The sequence below is a fragment of the Temnothorax americanus genome, unplaced genomic scaffold (assembly GCF_048541705.1).
Source record: "Temnothorax americanus isolate GAGA-0224 unplaced genomic scaffold, ASM4854170v1 Scaffold4, whole genome shotgun sequence".
NCBI lineage: Eukaryota > Metazoa > Arthropoda > Insecta > Hymenoptera > Formicidae > Temnothorax > Temnothorax americanus.
The window spans coordinates 4,260,128-4,282,856 of NW_027509547.1; positions in this window are offsets into that span (position 1 = coordinate 4,260,128).

The following is a 22,729-nucleotide window of genomic DNA, read 5'->3' on the forward strand; positions in this document are numbered from 1 at the left end:
TCGCGGAAGCGGATAATGGGCTGGCGGGTGGCGCGTCGTTTCGGCTGTTCATCCGCTCGCTCGCGAATCGCGCCTCTGTCAGCGTCGTAATCATTGCGGCGTGGTTGAATCTCACCGCGGCGCGATATGACGACAAACGGCCGGCACCGTCTCGGAACACCGGTCATCGTTGTTCGCCTAATGGGCTGCGCATTTCTCCGTCTGCTTTCACAGCCAGCTGATTATGACATGTTGGTCGCGTCTGCAAGCAAGCGAGCGAGCATCGAATACACACTCCATACTCCATACCACGTGTTCCAGACACCGTAACGCCATTTGCCCGGCTAATGACTCGTTGGCACTTAGCGTTACCGAGGTCCGAACCCCCTTTTCTCCCCTCGCGTATCCACGCGTGGCTTTAAAGACGGCTCTATTCGAGGGAAAAGTGTCGCCGGGCGAGACTTTGTAACTCTCGCGCGCGTTTAATATTATCTATATAGTTGCGGTAAGTCGATCGCGACACTCGACAGCTAAGTTAGCGAGTATTATTTGCGTATCTCTTTGTTGCTTGGCATTGTGACGCGATGTATTTCGATTCTTTATGTCTGATAAAATTTTCTAGATTTATTATAGTATACGTATATTATAAAAAAAAAAAATTCTGGATAATTTTCTTTAATTTGATAGTACTCAGAGTGAAATGAGTAAGTACATTAAAACAATACATGCACTGAAAAAAAAATTTGTTAATCCCAAAAAATATTTAGTCCGATACGAGCAACTAAATATTTTAGGTAGTTTAACATTGGTTAAATTAATTCTTGATTAAAAAATTTTAAAGTTTGACATAAATGCATTATACCTTTTTTAGTGCAACTTAATAATTGTTGAAACAACTAATGTTTAGTTAACTAATTAACATGTTTAGTTGCTCGTATCAAACTAAATATTTTTTAAGATTAACAATTTTTTTTTCTCAGTGTGGAGAAGCTTTGCAATCTACTGATCTTTTATTCTTATACCAATGAAAGAGAGCAAAGATTATAAGGTAAGGAGGCCAAATTTCGTCCCCTAATTACTTTTTCGTACCTGGAAACCATATTAAATGATGTAAGAGCTCAAAAATTTGACATTACCTTCGTTAAATATTTACCTAGAAACCAAGCCAAATTTCTCCTGTATAATCAATTGTTAGTACCCAAAAAAATTAATTTCGAAAGTATCTACTTTTGCCGAAACCAAAAAAGTATTCCCAATTTCGCCCCCATACCTACTAAATTCCGAAAAAAATGAAGTAATTACAAATTATTTTTTTTTTAATTTTTAACTTTATTCATATTATTTACTAAAGGGGTCATTACAAAAGTGAACATAATTATAGTCGATTGTAGTAGATTAATACAAAATTTTATTATACTTACATAGAAAATTAAAAACATGAATTTAGCAAAACTCAGAAAAAATATAACTTTACTTAAAGGAAAAAAAACATTTAATAACCTCATTATTATTATTTTTTAAGATGAGCATTTAGCCTTCCAAGCAAGTATCACAAATAAATTTCACTCACCCAGGGGACGAATTTAGGAACATGAAAGGGGACAAAATTAGAAAAAACCCTCAAACTAACATCGCGGTTCCCACCTTCTCACCAAGTAACCTGACGGCACACAACTCACACACACCCTTTTATTGACAACGTATACCTAAGCCAATGACATGCAGAAAATATAAAAACAACGCTTACATTAGACGTAGGACTATTAATAATGACATTGCAAGAACTCACGTTACCAAGAAAACGATAAATCTTCATAAAACCTGCAGTACGGAAGCTTCCTGGATCACCTAACTTTCACAAGTGGCTCTGTTTGCCTTTCTTTATACATACGTGCTGGCGCCGATAGCGCTTTTAGCGATAGGACCGAGAAATTGAAAAGGACGAAATTAGGCGCGGAGACGAATTTTGAGCCCCCCACCTTGCTATTAAAGTTAAAATATACAGGTTGCATGATGTATAAATTGCAATATAAGAGCTACATAATTCTTCAAATAATTTCACATCGATATAATTTTGGCAAATTAACCACCGTAGTCCATATCAAATGAACAATTTCTGATCCTGTTCATGTATGGGCAGGTTAATGACGTGTTATATATATGTATAATATATTAGCGCTCTCAGGAGCACACAAAAATGATTGTGATATGAATCTTATGTCCGATATCTAAAGATACTTTCATAATATAACAGACAAAGTAGCACTGGAGAAAACCCTTGGGCGCTAATTTGTAAGAAATATAATATTAAAGATATTTAGAATATCACGCGATATCGATACGAAGTTATAGTTTCGGAAAACTAAAAAATTGCCCATAGTAGAATTTGCAAGCGTTAAAGACCGTCGTGAGCAACGCAGATTTTGCTCTTGAAACAGGACATACACGAAACAAATCGATGGAACAATACGGGATTAAGATCGGAGCAGACGTCAGCAGCCGCCGACCGTAATTCTCGCGTATGAGGGACGCTCTCATCGGCGTCATCGTCGTCGTCGTCTTCTTCGTTGTCGTCGTCCCCGTGTAGGAAACGATTCCGTCGGCGACGTGGAAACCGCGTCTTACGCCTTGGCGGCGTGACGTCGCAATTATTCATCGCGTATGGTTGCGAGTAACAAATCGCCAGTCAAGTGGCAACACCGTCGGCAGCTTGCGCAAGGCAAATGTGTGCGAGAGAAAGAGAGAGGGGGAGGGTTAGCAGGAGAGGGATAAAGAGAACATACACGAGAGGAGACAAGTTCGAAGAAGATTGGAGAGAGAGGAGACACGGTGATAATGGCGGGCCGCGAAGGGAAATCGTAGTGCGAGAAAGAGGTAGAGAAATATGGAGAAGGAGATAGCAAGAGGCGGACTCCTCCTACGTACGTCTAGATTCGCGTCGCCAGAACGTAAATTTAGCACTAACGCATTATGCACGCTCGGGCTGCTTCGCATTGGGCGTGCGATACCGACAACAGCGACCGTCTACGCGCGCTGTATCGCCCTGATGCGCGTCGAATGTGTCGTAAACAACGCATTCACGTGAGGAAAGGGCGTCGGTCAGTCTTTTTCGTGTAAATGAGATGCGAAAGTCGAGTCGAGGTCAATAACAGGAAATCATGAGTATCGGGGGGGAAAGTGAATATCTCTTGCTATATCTTGTCATAATGAAAGAATTCAATGTTGATTTTATTTGTATAACAAGTAAACCATTAAAAATTTTAAATAATTTTTTAAATATATGTGAGTGATATTCTATAAAAGTTGAACAAATTAATTGGAAATTATAAAATATAGGAAAAATCATTTTTTCGTTAAAAGGCTTATATTAGAATTTAGAGATGCTAAAATGTTAGGAAAGTTAAATAGCATAGAAAAAATTTTGAATATCAGACAATTTCTCACTCTCCATAAGAATTATCAAAGATGAAGAATATTCTTGATTTTCGCGGGTATTATGCGCATGAAGTATATTCATTGAAAATAATCGTAAATCAGTACTAAACAACAAGCGCAAGGTCACTGGTTCGTAACGTAATGGTCAGAAATCTCAATTAGCTCTTTGTGCTGGATGTACGCCTGCGCTTGGATTTGATTAATGTACGTTTTACCGTAGGCTGCCTTTGTGTCTGAAGTCGGTGGCGGCTGAGGAACACAATTTACGCCGACCGCGATGGCAATATCTGTTTTATACTCGCACGACGACCGAGACTTAGTGAGCGCGGCTTGACGGTCCGTTATGATTTACATGGGCATTAGCTTCAAAGACGAGACTAGAATTATTACTGAAATAACAGATCTTTATTATCGATAGAGTCTCGATTATGGCTAGACCAAATTAAATTAAGTAATATATATATGAGCGTGAAACTTTGAAAGATATTCTTAAAAACTCCAAAAGATATCCATGCATGATTAATCTTTAAAAAAAGAAAAGTTTGTTTGTTCCATTGTTTAATCTTAGAAACTATTGAATCGATTTCAAAAATTTTTACACTGGTGGATATAGCTTATATCTTCCTGAGTAACATAGGCTATTGTGCTACAACCCAATTTAAAAAAATTTAAAAGCTTACTAAGCTATAAGAATTTACAAAAAATGGGGATTTAAATTGTAATAACACAAAAAAAATTGAAAAAAAAGACGCCCGGGCGAAGCCCCGGGTAACCAGCTAGTATTTTATATATATAATTTTTTTATCACGGTTTTTTAATATCAAAGAAATATCGAACTATCCCGAAATATCCCTCTCTGTGTCAATATAAGTACACAATTTACCTACTTTTTATCTAATAAACACATAGCTGTATTTTCATCTGTTGTTTTCCATCTCTTCGTTCTATGATAATTCAGTTCCACAAAATATATATACTGTATATAGAATAGTACTACGCGAAGACAAATGTTGGCAGTGTAAAGTCACGTAAATTGATGCGTCATGTAGAACCGCTGTTTTCTCGCTTTGCAATCGTTATTATAACGCACAATTTCCACAATTCATAATATTAATATTTTGTATAACTCGCGTGGTTAAAAGGAGTAAGAAGAATTGTCTCCACGCTGTTTCTCTCGGTTCTTAGAGATGGAATCATGCCATAATAACTTTGCTCCGCGAAGACATATTGAGCACACGCAATAAGAAATGAAATAGCCGCGACGGATTTGTCTCTCGTACAAAAGCGCGGGAGGATTATAATTTGCGGTTAAATCAGAAGGCACGAACTGGAAGAAGAAGTGTCTCGGTGGAACATAATCCGGGACATTAATTAACTATGTAGTCATAATACTGTCCGATGTGGACGATGTGGTAGAACTGAGCCTCTGAGAGATGTTTCTTCTTCGTTCATTGTGCGGAGCCATCGTCGAATTAACAAATGGAGCAAGAGAAGACGAAATTATTCACAAATGCTTGGGGTCTTCTCTCACAGAAAAGTATCTAATGACGGGATTGGAGGATGAAAAAGAAAACGAAAGAGAAGCAGTAAAACGCACAGTAGTCATCGAGGAAGGACAATCTGAAGACAAAACAATTGTACGATCTCGCGCCAACACTTTCATCTCCAAATGCAGTGTCACATTGCGGAGTGAGTAAGCTAAAAGCTAAGTATTTCGCTTGATGTCGAATGACATGCGTTGGATCGCACTGACAAAAAAATATTAGGTACTTAGCTCAGCAGCAAAATAATAAATCTGAGTTCATCCTTTTAAGAAGCGAATTTTAAGACTTGATGCTTGGATTAAATATTACGTATACGTTAATCGCTTATTAACATTTTAACAATAAACAAACTGAGCTAATTGTCACGACAAAATTATTACCGTTCAAAAAAAAAAAAAAGATCTATGAAAAAAATTAGAATACCTGAAAAATCCATATTGATATTTGAGATGTAAGTGCTAGGACATTGAACATATGTAACATATATGCGTACATATATATAACGACCGACGTTTCCACATGGCTTATACGCTATTTCGGATTATTGGAGTTATACCCACCACTGAGCGCGACGAGTTAACCGATTCATTCGGCAGGTGCTACTAACCGCAGGTGAGTTGAGATGAGATGAGTTGCGAGTGATCTCGCAGCAAGATTGAGCGTTGGAAAATGGGTATTATTCATTTAACGAGAGAATATCTATTCTTACTAACCTGTGATTCGCGCTTGACGGAAAATGGGAATCGAAAGCAACATAATTATGATATGTATGTATAAAAATAAAATCAAAAATTTTTATATTGTAAATACGATAAAATCTACCTTGTGTCAATTTTGTCTCTAAATAAGATATTGAGAACAAAAAATGGGTAAAAATCATTAAATTTTGATAAAAATAAAATTTTAAACTTGAAATGTTAAACCAAAAACAGAATTTGTTTTCAAGATATCATTTTTCCCGAGTAAATCAGTAAAATCATAAAAATTTATCACATTTGACTTTCTATTGTAAAATAACTAGTTAATTTCCACTAATTTATGAAAGAGAGATGAGTTCAGTGTCACGTAATTCAATCATTGGATCTTAGAATTGGTTTTACTTGGTGCCCTATTTCTCTCTTTAATTATATCAAAATTCAGTCTTTTATTCTCGACATGTATAAAACATTTTAATTTCCATTGCTGTCAATTATCAGCTTTCTATTTATTTAATCGCAATAATAGAATTTTGACAACTAAAACGCTAATATTTTTATCAATTTAACAGACGATTGAAAATAAGTTCTTTAGCGTTCACGATTATGAACTAGAAAAATAAATTTAAAAAACAAATAAAGATCGCCGATAAAGATACCTATATATTAAAGCGGTATTTTCGTCACAGTTTATCGAGAAATTAATTACGTTGGTAACGCCACCGCTTCTCGAGACAGCTGTGGGACGAAATTTGACAAGTAAAAGGCATGAATTTGTAAGACACGGCCCAGTTAACCGACAATCTTAGTAGCTATTTCGAAACGGGGTAAAGCATAATGTATTTTACGTGCGTATCAAAGAATTTGACAAAGTGTGCTTGAGGCACTAGGACGCGAACTCCTAATTAAGGCGCGCATTTTAATATCGTGTCGATATTAACGGCAATAAATCTACTGTGTCAAGACCGGCCTTTCTGGTCGCCTGGTCTGGTGGACAGACAACACACCGGTGGGAAATTTAAACCATCCAGGTGTAACGCCGAGCCATTAACAGAGTCTTTATCGCTCTCGGCAAGTTTCTAGAATAGATCGAACGAAAAGCTAATAATTTCGCCTTATCAATGATGAAACATTTCTAATCGCGAACGTAACAAGCTCTCTATAACGTAACAGCGGTTCATTAGCCTAATGGTGAGTATATAGCCACCATATACGATACCCTCTTTCTCAAGACATAATTTCCTAGTTTAACATATATGCATAATTGTAAATCTATAATTATGTTATTGAAATAAACATTAGAAATGCAATAATGTTTCTTGTAAACAACATTTAAAAAATTATCGCAAAATAATATGCATAAAGTAATAATCCTCGTAATAATCTATCCAAATTAATCTAACACAGCGTTCTTTCATTCAATTTTAAATATATTATTACAGCTGGTTAAATTAGCTCCTTGTATTGTGATCTCGCTCGATTTTTTTGTAAGATATATATAATAAAGATAGAGATGCTACGGTTTTATACAAATAAAAAAAGTTTAGCAAAATTAAGACTCTCAAAGTCCAAATTCTTTTTAAATCAGTTTTAATAAATAATTGCTAAATCCTAAATACCGACTCTTCTGCATTTTTAGAGAAAAAATTTCAAGGAAAACAACTTAACAGTATAACTAATACTATCATATATATAATTGAGTTGCTTATTTTAACCAAATACCACAAAAAACACGCTTATCATAATTGTATAACATGAATTTACCAGAGAAATCCCTTTTGCATTATCTACTACCGGAAAGTATACATACTTTAACACATATTTTACAAACCATGGAACATAAACCGATCGTAAAGAATTTATCGCGAGCAAAGTGTTGTGGATATGTTCATTAATAATTGTCACACTGCCAAGCAAACGTCAATGTCATTCGTCGCACTGCACGCGCAAAAGATACTTCTTGGCGACAGGGAGACGTACAAAGAAGAACGGTGAACGTAAAGACGACGGGAATAGATTTATCGGCATTACACGCATTCGTAATGACGCCAATATATTTAGATGATTGATCCGACAGTAAGTAGCCCGCACAGTATATTCTTTGACGCATGACTAACGGGTACGTCAATACGGAGGCAGCCTTTATCGTTATACGATGGTGTAATGCGAGTAAGAAGCTATATTAATGTTATTACCATCATCGCTGCTAGTAACTGTATTTTGTACAATCATACGTTAAAAGTAGTCCGTATCTAAATCATACCTTGTAACACTTGCAACCGTTAACTATTAAATCCATTTTCACATTCCACTTCACTAGTTTCACGCAAAGCGATACTCGATCCTTATTAAAATTCAATCTTCTCGTTTGTGAGGCTATAATCGCAATGTTTCAAATGCATTATCAAAATCGATAACTCAGCGGCGAAAGTTATCTAAGTAATTCTCCTTTTTAGTTGCATAAGTTTGATGCAAAAAAATGATAATGTTTAATTGATAATATTAAATGAAAGGCAAATGAAAGTAAAAGAGCTCGTGTGCAATGAGTCAGAATGCGCGGCTTCCGCTACCAAATCGAGACAAAGACATTCCACGGTGCCATTAATGCAATCGGACGTTGAATCATCCTCAAGCACGAAGGCTCGTCCTCCACCTACACCTCCCACGTGCGAACCGATAAAAAAACGTGGCCAACACTAATTGTTACGATGATGGATCGCCGGGAAAGAACGCGCGACAGAGATCTTTGTCCCGCGCGCGACGCGTCTCCATAATATAAATGCGTGTCCCTCGCCAGATAAGAAATAAAACGTAATAAATTAGGTACAGCTGACCTGTCATATTCGATAAAAATCTCCCAAGTTTTCATGCTTATGGTCGTCGTCACGCGCAACAATTTTGGTGAATGCTCTATTCGTCTCACGCTCGCTTTCAAGTACTACTACAAATACTACTACTTTAATAAAGATAAAAAAATTGATACGTGCGATTTTATGCATTAATTTGATAAATATGATATATGATTTTTTTTACATTTTTCGAATTATCTCATTACCTTCGTAATAACTCTCCCGAGAATATTGTCCTGCGATGAGATATATCTGTCAATTCTCATTATGTAACATTTGCATCCGCAAGTACCATAAATTTTGTGAGCGCTCGAGCAGCAATGTCGTCGATCATCGCGTTGATCCTATATACAGACTAAGATACTCAGACGATTGTTACTCGCTGTACGCAAGTTAACCATCGCGTTACGCGTTGCCCACAGGCTATTAATTCGCAAGGACAATGGAGATATCATTCCGCGGCAGGGGAGCTCGCGTGGGGCGCAATAATAATTTATTAACGTCCCACGCGCGTAATGCAACGCGTTATCTTGCATCCACCCACGCTTTCGAGCTATACCTCTCTCCCTCCTCCCTTTCGGACGCCCGCGCGGCTCCGCACCGGCCCGGCATCACGTACGGCAGCCAATCGTGTCAACCGCAATTGTCATTTATCGTCTCAACGATTTACGATTCCGTTTACACCGGCGGCAACGGTGGCAACGATATCGGCGGACCATCCCGGGGGCGTCCTGAAGTTTCGGGGCGATTCATCAGCGCGCGATCGCTCGTATATCCTCACTGACGACAGCGCGGCGCATCGTATGCCGTTCTATACCGCTCATGATATGATATCTCCAGTTCTCCGTATTCTCATCTCATTTCGCAAACTTAGAGCCGTCCTTGTTGCATTATATCTTTACTAAAATTATGTTATCAAAACCTTTTATTGTCTTAAGAAACCTTGATAAGAATTTATCTCGCACTAGAAACATTACAATATATACGGGATGCATTGAAATTATCTAATATACGGTAATAACAGATGCGATAATACGAAATAAAAAAAGTGACGTCTGCTTAAAATTATATTTATATTAATTTAATAATTGTTTTTATATTTCTTTAATTCATTTACATATCTTAATAATAATTATTTTTTGAAAAAAACTGGAAATGTAGCGTAGCGTTCGATAGATTGGTATATATTTGTCGAAAGATTGTCATAATAATTCGCGAATGGGAAATTCGTAGTGCAAACGCACTTTTCGTGCGGCGGCGGCGGCGACACCGGTAGGCACTAGAAAGAACGCAACAGGTTGTCAGTTAGGTTTCGGTTGTATGATGTAGTAATTAATGCCTGTTAGCTGTATCCGGCGTTCGTTGTGCGGCCAAGAGCCTTGTAATCAAGTTGTAAATACGCGTAAAAATGATAGGAACGTCTAACTGCACGAGGAGACCCACGTTGGTTTATTTCTCGGACTTCCCTTTGTTTCCGGCGAGTCACGCATCGCGTGAGTAAAGCAACGGGCGTGCAACTTACAGACGAACAAATACGAGAATCGCACGATCCGCACACTTGACCTATACGCATGTCCGATTCTTATCGCTGATTAACACGCAGCCGTATTTTTCAACGTGCTCAATAAAGACGCAAACGGTTTCGATAATGTCAAATCTGCCTAAACTGTCGAGAAATGTAATACAGATGTACATACGAGCATTTGAAAAAACAAAATTCAGACATGTATGTTTAAAAGAAATATTTTTGTAGATACACGGAGAAAATTTTATATTAAATTTTACTATGCTGCCGTACCAACTGCGAACCATCAAGACGCCCAAGTTTAAATGCTATAGTCTTATAGTAAAATTACTATGTCCATAGCATTTAGTGCTACGATCATAGCATTATTATAGCATTGAATGCTATGATCGTAGTATTAAATGCTATGGACATAGTAATTTTACTATAAGACTATAGCATTTAAACTTGGGCGTCTTGATGGTCCGCAGTTGGTGCGGCAGCATAGTAAAATTTAATATAAAATTTTCTCCGTGTACAAACGAAATAGAAACATCTAAAAATTACACATATAATTGTATTGTACACATACTTAAAAATATACTCATTGTAATCACAACTTTATGCGACATGTAAAAAAAAAGCGAGAGATTTGATAAAACCGGATTATTTTAAAACCCCTGTTAATACGCAATGACATTGAGTAAAAGGACGATAATATTCACGATGTCGTTATGTTCACGCACATCATAATTGTTTAACTTTCTGCGTCGTCGTTTCGAATCAGATAAAAGAAATGAAATATGATTCAGTTTTATGAGGAGAGAAAAAGAAAGCCAGTTTTTTAAAACGCATAATATAAACAACCGTCTCGTTAACCAGTTCCCTTCCAGGTAAAAGCGGCTTACACGGGACTTTACATGCGTCAACACAAAGACTCGACAGAAAGAGCTTAACGTTTGATAGTTGAGGTTTCTCGCAGAATTGTATTCGTTTATATAATAACAATTTCGATTCGTGCAATATACGAACGTGAATAATTGGCGAGGAGTTATCTATTGAATTCTCGTAATTCGCGTGTTGATCTATAAGCTTATCTATATAACTTCCTATTCAATATATTATAAAGAAAATTACATTTTATATAAGTTATACTATATGTTAGTCCCGCGTCACGGTTCATCTACCATGAATAACATCGCGACTGGGTATCCTCGAGTTTACCTCGTACCTCGAGCAACGACATTACTTTATCCGCGATAATCTCTGTAGGCTGACTTTTAAGAATTGGAGCTGCGACCCGGGCCAGACAAGTTACTCGATGTTCCTTATCTAAGGAATTAAGGATGCCGCAATGACGGTGAGAGAGTAACGGACGTACGGTGTCGGTATACGCGCCATCACATGGAAGCGATACCCTTCGGCACGGAGCAAAGGGGCCGACCAAGCCGAGCGAGGGTGTTAAAATTCTCGTTATGGCACGCCGCGAATGGCCGTGAGTGAGTTCAACGACCGGTGGGATTCACGATCCACGTTATAGATCGTCGTTTCAGATCTCGCAGGCTCGCCCGTGCCCCGACGTTCAAATATCCCGAATACCCGCGCGAGTACTGGTTCACGTAGGCGTCATTCTCACGGTACATCCACCCGGGCGATGTATTTGTTTCGCGCGCGCGGAAGGTGCGCGATATCGTAAAGCAAGGATCTTCTTGGCCGGCTCGACCTTCGCGGCCGGGCTAAAGATAGGACATGACTCGGCGGATTTGTCGAAGAGCTGAAAAACACTGCCGCGACGCGCGCTTCGAATGAACGCATAAACAACCGCGACGACAGGATACTAAACGCCGTTCGCTTTCATGTAAATCGAATAATTTCCTAACCGTCCGCGGAACGGGTGTATAAAGTTCGCACCCCTACTTTAAAATTCGATAGTTCTGATTATAGAGTTTCAGCTTCTCTTCGAAGAGTATAAAATTTTTATGTTTATAAAAAAAATTCCGGCAATTAACACTCTGAAAAAGGCAATTAAAAAATGGAATGCTAACTTCACACCCAACTTTAAGACCGAATAGTTCTGAATAGCTCTCAAGCATTTTGACGAGTACTAGATACTGTGTTAGAAAGAAAAATTGTTTTATTTAAAAAAAAAAAAAATGGAAAATTTTGATTTGAAGTCAGAATAGTTCTAACTAGCTCATTTGATTCCTTTCGAAAAGTTCTAGGGTCATGCGTTACTGCGCCTGGATTTTAATGAAACCATTTTTGAAGAACGCGAACCGTTGGAGCGCGCGATTCCACCTTGCCCTCATAGATCATTCCGTTCCCGAAGAGAGCAGAAAGGAGTACAGAGCGAGAACCATCGACCTACGCACGCTTAGTCTCGCAACCCCCGCGAAGAAACGGAATTACCTCGAAGAAGTTTCGATAGGCCTCTCTTCATCGGTCACGTCTTAATCGACGACGAGCACTCCGTTTCATCGACAGCCGCGGTTGGGGGTCGACCATCAACGTAACCGAATCGCCCATGCGGGATCGATACACGGAGCGGTGGGGGAAAGAGAAATGTAAAAGAACAAGCTCGGAGAAAACGTTTGAGAACTAAAGGAGGGCCAAAGGGCACGAGCCCGTCTCGTACTCGCGATCAACTGACGCGTGATAATGTAAAACTTACTCGTAGCCTCGATTATTAGAGAAACTCTTTAATTGACGAGGTCGGTTATTAACTTGAAAGAGGAAAACATTGGCAACCATGAAGAAGCTGCGGTCTCGTGTCGATCAATTACTATCCCAGAAAGAGAGAGAGCTGAGATATAGATAAAATCAATTTCCCTTTCGCGATTCTTCTTAATTCTCTCAGACTGTTTATCAGTTCGTTGGTTGTCTATGTTCATTACAATATTAAATGTAGCGACTTTATTTAAATGTATAGTGATGATATAATCTCGCTATAATATATAGATTATTGCCTCGATATTTTTCAATCAAAAATATTTTATGTACATTTGTCGTATACCTACCTAAAATAAATTTTTCTGTTGTTTTAATTTGATGAAAGCAACTTTTAATTATATATTCTAAAATTAACTGCAGCGCCAAAAATATATTAAAACCGTATATACGTTCTGATACATTAAGTATATGAAAGAATAAAGTATAATATCTTTATCGGGTAAACGACTAAATTTAAATATTTAATTAGTAAGTTAATGATAATTACTATCGTAAAAGTGTTTCTTCAAAAATGATTGTACAACGTTGAATTAATTACGCCAGAAGAAAGATAACGGAATATAAATATTTATAATTATGAGCAAATGTCCAGAAAAGAGTTTTGAATCTCCCTCTGCGAAAAAGTAGTTTGTCAGAAGCGCGATTGCAGTAAAAATAAAACGACTGCAATTGACAAAAAACGCGAATACACGATATGATTGCCGACAACGGAACGTGGCGACTCGACCTCAGCGAAAGAAACTGACGTAGAATTTTGCACGGCGAGTGGCAAACGGGAACTGGAAGATTGGCGCGACGAATTGTCAGTATTGTCGGATAATGCCGATTAATCGATTGCCAATCGCGGATCGTTCACGGCTGCGTTCTCGGCCATGCATGTGAAGTGGATTAAATCGTTTTAACCGTGCGGAGGAGAGAACCGCTCGCTTGAAAGTATTTCAATAAGATTATCCTCGCGAATAATTGTGTTCCTCACACCTCGGATTGCGTCAAATAAAATAAATCATGACGATGGCAATCACGTGTCAGCTATTAAAAAATCGGGGATTGACTGTAATATTTATAAGATATTGTAAGCGGCTTAAGAGTCTTAAGACGGTTTGGAAATGAGCTCTTCAATTATTAAGAATAGTGAATAAGCTCTTTCTTATTTGAAAATATCCTTTTTCTTGCCTTTCGATATATAAAGCTGCGCCTCGTTTAATTTACATTATATAGCGGAAATAAGTTTTTAAAAATAAAATTAAATTGATGTAACTTCCCGTTTTTGCAATGTGAAAAAATCTTTTGAAAAGAGTATTAAGAGTCGACGAACTTATTAGTGATATTGTATAAAAAGAGTGAAAGGATCGACCGGCGCCGCGTAAAAGGTCCGCGCGTGATAATTAGTGCGAGTTATAGTAGATAATAGACCTCTGCGGAAGAAAGACACGAGCGAACGGCGCGCAACAGTCGGGCATTAATTAGGGGAATAAAAAATAATAGCGTACGCTTATGCCAAGTGCGCAAAATCATAATTCATTGACTGCGCATAGTCGAATATCTCATGAAAAACCACAGACTCGTAATTGTAATTGATTTCATGCAGCCGGTTCTGCTTGCGTTTTTTACTGCGAAAGATAAATTAATCCGGACCACTGTTGTATTATTGTCACACTGTTGTATTATCTCCTTTCTCACGTGACACCTTCGCACCACGGGTACCGCATGTGCTTATCCGCTTATTTATAACGAAACTCAGGCAGCGCCTCGAGGAAATGGCGATGCAATTCACGCGACCCGCCAATGCAATTGAGAAAAGTCCACTGTATTGCGCAGGAGAAGCACGTGCCGAATTAATGTTCGTTTGTCGTTTCCGCGCTTGTCGCATCGACGCAATGGATATGTATATATGTGAAAAAATAACTAACAAAATAATAATAAAGAGCATTGCAAAAGAAATAACGAGCAACCTGGATAGCTGCTATTAATAATAAAGGTTTTGTGTAACTTTAAAGTGACTCAGACAGAAGAGAAAGCATGCTGATGTGTATATATACGACAGAAAAAATTATATTCACGCAGGTATTAGATTTTACTTGTATTCCACAGTATTTAATATCGTGATTGCAACCATAAATAATCGTCCGCAATAGTTTCGCGGCAACTGCTGATCGAAACCGTTTCAGCTTGCATTTCGATGGTATTAGGTAGAGAGAGAACGGATCAGCGGAGCAGGTATCGAGAGTAAACGCGCATGTTCAAAAATATCGTGGACGCGTAGCGGCAAGAAGATAGCACCACCGTTTGCAATTAAAAAGCGATTTAAATGCTAATGGTCGTGCGTAATTAATGCGCGTCACACGCGAGCTCTACGCACTGACGCGCCCCGCGCCGCCCTCTCCTCTCCTTTCCCCCCTTCTTCGCATGTCAATTATTATTTCACCAAGAGATCCGGGGTGGAAACCTGCAGGGCGGACCCGAGGGAGGCAGACGTATCGATTTTACGAGACACACGTCGAAGCTGTCAATGGATTTATAATGGATTACTTGGCGAAGAAGAGTATCCATTTTGTGCACCGTGAAGATCGTTAATACTACTCGGCGCAGTCGACAGTTCAGAATATCATTTTCACTTTACCGGAGAGCCTCGTGAAAGGTGCGCCAGTAGGAGGTACGCTATAGCATTGTATTAAAGTTGCTTCAACACTTTGAACTCGGCGGACTTTTGCAATCACGGCGCGTCAACTCTTTTTGTGTCAACTGTCAAACTCGAAAAATTATAAAGTAATCATTCCTTTTATATTTCATTTTGTCGTGAATATTTAGTGGTTGTTCGATAAAGAAATAATAATAATTTGTGTCGGGCAATTGAATAAATAATGAATTAACATGCAATAAAATAAGAGTACAAAAATTAACGTTATATTTCTACATATAATTGCCTCTATACATTCGACCTTGTAGATACTGAATATAGATACTGAGAGACCGTGAATATTTTCTCGTGTCGAGCGACAAATTCTCGCTTAGTTATCATGCGGGATAATTTATCTGTAGCCTGCCAAGTAATTGGATTCCTTCGAAAAGTCGATATTTGTCTTCGTGTTGTAATTGGGATACGCCATTGGGCTCGTCGCCGACCCAGTACGATCGTAAATAGATTTTTAATCGGGCAATTTATCTTCCCGAAACGTCGCGGTGCACTCTCTTCGGCGTGGCGCGCGACTCGATCCCGAGGAAAAGTATCGGAAAATTGATTTCAGGGAGGCCCATTAGCCCATTACCGCCTCGAGAACAGGTCGACGATTTCTCGGGCTAAGTGGCCCGCACGATCCATACACGAGCTATCGTGCGATATCATACCCGCGACATGTAGCACCCGTTCGTGTAAGAATCGTAATAACAGTTATCGCCGTCTGTCAATTGTCGATGAAATAGGAACTCATTAATTCAATAATGTGACTGCGGAGAGATAAGCGTGTTCGAAAAGAACCCGTTCCCCAAAAACAAGCCGCCAAACGCAACTTCCGCTCTTGTCTGATAAGACATATAGTATAGAGTTACGTTGAATTCTTTTCTTTATTAAAATTTCAAAAAAGCAGATATTGCAAAATAAATAAGATTTTTTTTAACTAATTTTATATAGAATATAAAAATTTCCTTTTTTCAATAGTATTATAATGATAAAACTAACGAAAATATACGTTTATTAGAAATTCGGACAATTATATATGTTTTAAAATCCCCTTGTAAAGCAGACTATATATTTCTGCAATATTTTCTTTAACTTTAACTTCGCTTTTTTACACCTTTGCCGAATTTAAATTTAGATATTCAACATCCGTTTCAGTGAGTAATCAATGGTGAGTAATCAATGGTAATTAACGAGAAGTTGTCAACTAAACTTGGCGATCTGAATATCCATTTTGAGTAATAACGAGGGTGACGCCTCGTTACAACGTATTATTATTTTATGGGATGTACGCCGGGTACGTCGCAAACTACCTGCTGCGCGTCGCGGGATTAATTTCGCGTAACGCAGGTAACGTCTCGCGAATGAACGAGTTAACGCTGCCGTAATAACTCCGGTGGCCGGTTTACGTTTACACAGGTGCACCGCGTCGCGCAAACGTGACTTCGCCGCGATACGCGTGCACCAATGCTGATGGTTTGCATACGCATTCGGTGCGGCAGAATGCGCACCGCGTTTGCGGCACAGGATCCGGCCGATACGAGGAAACGCGGTATATTTACGACGGCCATTAATCTCAAAGGAATACTCGCGGACGACGGAAACGAGCGTGGCAGATTCTGTCCGACTTTACGACGCAGTCAGCGTCGACAAACGAACCTGCGTGATTACAGGTAACAGCGACGCAGAGTAACTTTCGCGCGAACCTATTTATTTGTTCTCTTAATTGTTTATTTAACTCACGATAATGAACAATAGGTGCGCATTGTAGTATAAAAATAAGCATAAAAATAAGCATAAAATTAATTAGCAAATATTTTTTAACTTATAGCATTAAAATATATATAGATATATATGCTAAATAATTCACCGATAAAAATTGTCGTTTAAAAAGTGGTTTTTATGCAAAGATATGCAAATTGCAAAAATGTTTATACCTGAAAAGAGTCAAAAAAGATTAAATCTCTCTCCATTTTAAAAAAACGTAAATGCAAATCGCAGATCGAACGATGCAATTACGCATATTGCAATAACTTACATGCGTATATTTATGATAGCGTATGTCCTGAAAATCTCGAAATAGGAGAACCCGAAGCTTTGCTTTCACTTCCCAGTCCCCTTCGCTTCAAATTGAACTCGGCAAATTGGCCGGACTCTCTCTCAGAATGTTCTCTTTCTTTCGCTCTTTCGATTCTCGATACGCAAACACACATACACACACACACACACACGAGCATATTCGAGTTCAGCCGTTTTATCGCGCGAAGAATTGTTGATACAAACGATTGTCAAACGGAAGCAGGCAAGCTAAGCAAATATTGATCTTAAGATCTGTGAATAGTAGCGATGATGAGGCGAACGAGTAGGAGGAATAGAGAAAAGAAGCAACGTCGACGGCAACGTCGAGAAGTCGATATAACCGGGACGAGAGGCTAACCCTCGGTCGGCTGATTGGATCGACGTATGCGAGAACGAGGATGCGGCGAAAAAAAGTCAGTGAATGGATCGGATTCCTCCTACTGAAGATGCACACTCGGGATTCAGAGACTCGTGATGGCTATTAGCAAAGTGCTGCGCAGCAAGAAACGCTCGCGGAAAAGGGATGATCCGCGCCCAAGCGTGCCATGATACCGGATTGACCGATCAAATTATAGCGTGCCATTGAATCTTCGATTAGGTATATATTCGTACTATGCCGGAAGTAAAATTCAACCGCGCGAACCCGCTTGAACTTGGCTCGCGAGACGGAATCTTGTGCGCAACATTAGCTATCACGTGCCCGCGAGGATCACGGACAGTTGTGGAGTTCTATTTGCTCTATTTGTTCTCGCTATATAGAGTAACGATCGCATATATACCGTGGGCTCGCGCTTGTGTTCAGATTACACCGGATAATCGCGATATTTGCAAAACGCGATTATCAATCAGGCTCAGAGAGCTCTGCCTTGAAGCGAGCTACTTTCTCGGTCACGCTGTCGCTTTCGAACACTTCGCCATTGTGCCGCAAACAACTTGGAGTTAGAAGTAAAAAAAAAAAAAAGATTTTTATTATCGATTTAAGTCGATTTAGAATAAACATACATATAAGAAAATTAGATGTTAGAAAATGTTAGTAAATGTATTATTATTTCAGTTCTGATATATTTTCTTGCAGTGCCTTTTCATTACCTCATCGTTATATCAAATATATCTTTCTCAGTAATTGAATTAAATGTCAGACATCGAAAAACGGATAATTATTTGTGGAATAAAATTATAGTAGATAAGATACTTCTAAATTATTGTTGAAAATTTTTACGCTGTTATTAATAATAATTCATGGAACGTACTAAATATAACGTACGAGATTACACAACGAGAAACAGAGAGATTGTATATCGTCAGATTATACAACGAGAAATGATCGCGTTTGAACAAAGCAGCCGGGCTACAGCGCACAATAATCACAATATTTGTGCACTGCGATTATTATCGCCAAAGAGTTTCGATTTAGTCGGGCACTTTAATCCTTAGTTTTCTAACGGATCTTTAAAGTTCCAGTTAGTAAGTAGCTCAACTAGAAGCATGAAATTGTCTTAGAAATGGCGTGGCTTTTGCACAATTCGAGCCAATTATATGACAACGTCATGATACTTAAACATTCCTGCCTTTGTCCAATAATATCTATTATAGAAATTCTGTCTGACATTAAACCTGATGGCACACAATAATTTATATTCCTGAACGTTATAAAAAACGGTTATATATTTTACTTTACAATTTCAATTTTTATATACCGAATTCCATTTTTCATATTTTAAAATGTTTTTATCAAGTTCTCTACAAACAAATCTCTTTGGAAATCCTATCTCTCTGTTATATTCTAAAGTGATTTATATTTTTCGAAGAAAACTAAAGAACGACAAGGTACATTAATTCAGTTAACTCTATAATCCGCGCCACTCTATTCTTACCGCTTCTGATTATCATACTGCCGGGAGGCAGAAGGCCGGCAAAAGAAAAAGAGTTGAAATATGCGCGCTGAGTTTCCAATATCGCGCGCGTACACCTGTTCTCTCTATCTCTCCCCAGCTTCGTTAAATTCGATATTTCGCAATACGCACGAGCCTTTCTCGGGGCGTCGTGTCACGCACGTGCGATGCCGTAATACGACGCACAATGACGACCGTAATATAGACAGCGCGGGATACTAATATCGCGCGCGCAACAAAAAGAGAAAGAAAGAGAGAGAGAGAGAGAGAGAGAGAGAGAGAGAGAAGAAAAAAAGTTTCAACGATCTTGTAGCTAAATCGAGGTAATTTTCTATACCCGCGAATCGCAGTTTATCGAGATACTCTCATTTTTGTAGTAACGGGTGATTGCGTCGCGTCCGCACGCGGCCCTACGGGTTTTGTCGCGTGGCGAGAATATCTCGGCACGCTTAAACGTGCTTCCTGTTTGTATCATTTCGCAAGAAGGTATAACAATCAACATTGAGCTAATTCATTTCTATCTCTGAATCGTTTTTGTTGCTTATTGCATCGGCGAATGATTAATAAAACCAATCTAAGTATTCCGATTTCGCGCGTAACATAAAGTACAAAATTATTGTACACTTCATTATAGATATAATTATAATATCAACGTATTAATTTAGTTTAACCAAAAAATAATAATATATAAAATAAATATATATGTCGCCCAATATATATATATGATATAGAAATAAATTCCCACAAAAATTGTCCCTTATTTTATTATATTGAACAACCTACTCAAATTATATATTTTAATTACAAATTGCCTTTTCATCAGTAAGAAGAGTTTCTTCTTGTCGCTTGATATATACCGCAAGACGTGCATAAATCACTCGCTTTTTGGATTCTTTTAATTGCGTGCATTCTATTGGTAAGCAATATCATAGAGAGAATAGACCGGCATAATTCAAGGTAGACGCGCGTCGTTAAGAAGCAAACGGCAGCACTTTGTAAAGAGCCTTCCGTTTTAATAAACAACAGGAATCCATTATAGAAAACACCTTCCAGCACAATGTACTTAGTAGCCACAACGATAGCGATGTAACCAGGTCTGCACACACACGTCGCTCAGCTTGCTCCGCATGTGTGCATACGCGTGTCGTAACACACGAATGCCATGCAAGGGCATATGTATGATGGTTTGTGCACCTTATGCTCACTCTCGCCGCATATCTACACAGCATCGCGCCCCACGCCACATACTGGGTGTATAACTTTTAAAGATAACACCATCCGATAGTCATCGTCTTTCTAATTGTTCGTAGCTGGCTTAAGCGATCATCCGTGTCGTTTATGCTTTTACGATCTTTGGAGTATTATTTCTTACATAAAAAATAGATTTCCTTTTTTAAAGGTTTAATCCAAGCATTGATAAAAATAAAATAATTGTAATATTAGAAATGCTCAATGTTGCAGTTCGTTGTCGTAATGTAATATATATTTCTCTACGTATATCTAATTAAACAATTTTGCAGATTAATTGAGACAGGATGCAAATCAAAGTGTCACTTAGTGACAAAAGAGAAAAAAGTGTTTTCGTGCATGGACACCCGTTAGATGTTAGTCTTGGTTATCTTACGGTACGTGGGTTAGGTGTATCTACCTGTCCGAGGCCCCTCCCAACTCACCTGTAGTGAAAAAGGGTCAATAGCACACACCGATAGAACATGTACCGCGAAAGTCTGGACCGGGATGCTGTGCCGAAAGTTCGTCGCGCCGGAGAAATGTCGGTCGACAACACTTTTTCCGGCAGCCTGCCAGAACTTTGGGTATCGGAGAGCGTGTAGAAAAATAATAAAAAAAAAAGATCCAATCGGTAAATGGCTCCTTCGTTTTTCTTGTCGCATTATGAATAGCGGTGGTGCGTGTCTATTCACTCGCACCTCGTGTCGGCGCGACGTTATCCTTTCATGATTTTCGAATGAAGAAAAAAAGGTTTACCGAGATAAACGCGCTACGATAATTCGTCTCCACGAAACTGTGAGAAACAGTTGAAATCTCCAATGTTCGTATAACGATATTCATGAATTACGTAATATCAGACCGACCCTGTATAAAATTAAATCTCGTGTTCACGAGACGGGATGTTCCCGCCATTGAATCGTCGTAAATATCGAATCCACCGTTCATTTTTAAATTCCAGACGCTCGTCTTCCGACGGAATTTAAATTAAACTGCAGTTCCTAGGATAACTAAGTCTTTACATACATATAAAGTCGCATATCATCGTTTAGTGCGCTACTCGAGGCGAGGCTTCATTAGCCCGAGGTGATCGGGAACAAAATACTTCGTATTTCGAGATATGATATGGCACTCATTTCCAATCTAAGCTAAAGATAACAATCAACAAAGTATCACAATATATCTAGAATTCTTCACATTTCAATATCTCTCTCTCCATTTAAATTTACTTCAAAGACACTATCTCTATAGAAAATATAAAAGATTTGTACGCGTACGTAATTAAGTCCAATCAAAATGATATCAATTTATCAAAATAACAGCAAAAGATTTCATCGAAAATTCTCTTACATTATCTCTGTTAATCAGAGAGTATGATGTAAAAAAGTTAAAGTATAAATTCTATTACAATAACTTGATTGATATAAAATATATCGATCTTTTTCAGTGACCAATAAAACTAATTTCCCTTTTATATTTTATCTTTATTGATCGAGCAATATTAAAATTAAGGTACGAAAATCTGTATTTTTTATATGTTTTCGTAAATAATAACTTGTATGTACCTTTTTTTATTTAAACTATATAATTCCTTTTCTAACTATAAGTCTTAAAAGGGTCTTCATGCTTCATGTTTCATACTTACTTCGAAAAAGAGCGACGACTTGCACTCACAGGAGGTGAAAGACCCGCACGATGTCACGGACGAAATCGCGGCGACGCAACGCGGACGAGCTGAACGACCACGCGGTGAGAAGCGGCGGTCGAGGAAGTAGTAAAAGAAGTTTATTGGACGCCTTAATGACGTAATAGCGCGGGTGCCTCTTGTGGAAGACGCGAGAAGAGATGCGCAAGAGAGCGTCTCCCAAGGGCGATCCGAAACCGGCCTGAGCCGCGTTATAATAAGGGCGGCGCGATCGCCGTCGTAAAGTCGACGAAATCGTTAAATTCGTGGTACCGCTTGCTCGCCGCTCTCCCTCGCCCTCGCCTGTCCCTTCCTCTTCCTATATATACTGACCGATCCCTCACGCTGTTGTCCTTCGTATGAGCGCACGAAATTACCAAGAGAGCGGTGGAAGAGGGCCTTCTCTCTTTCTTCTCGCCCCCGGAGAACTCTGCGAT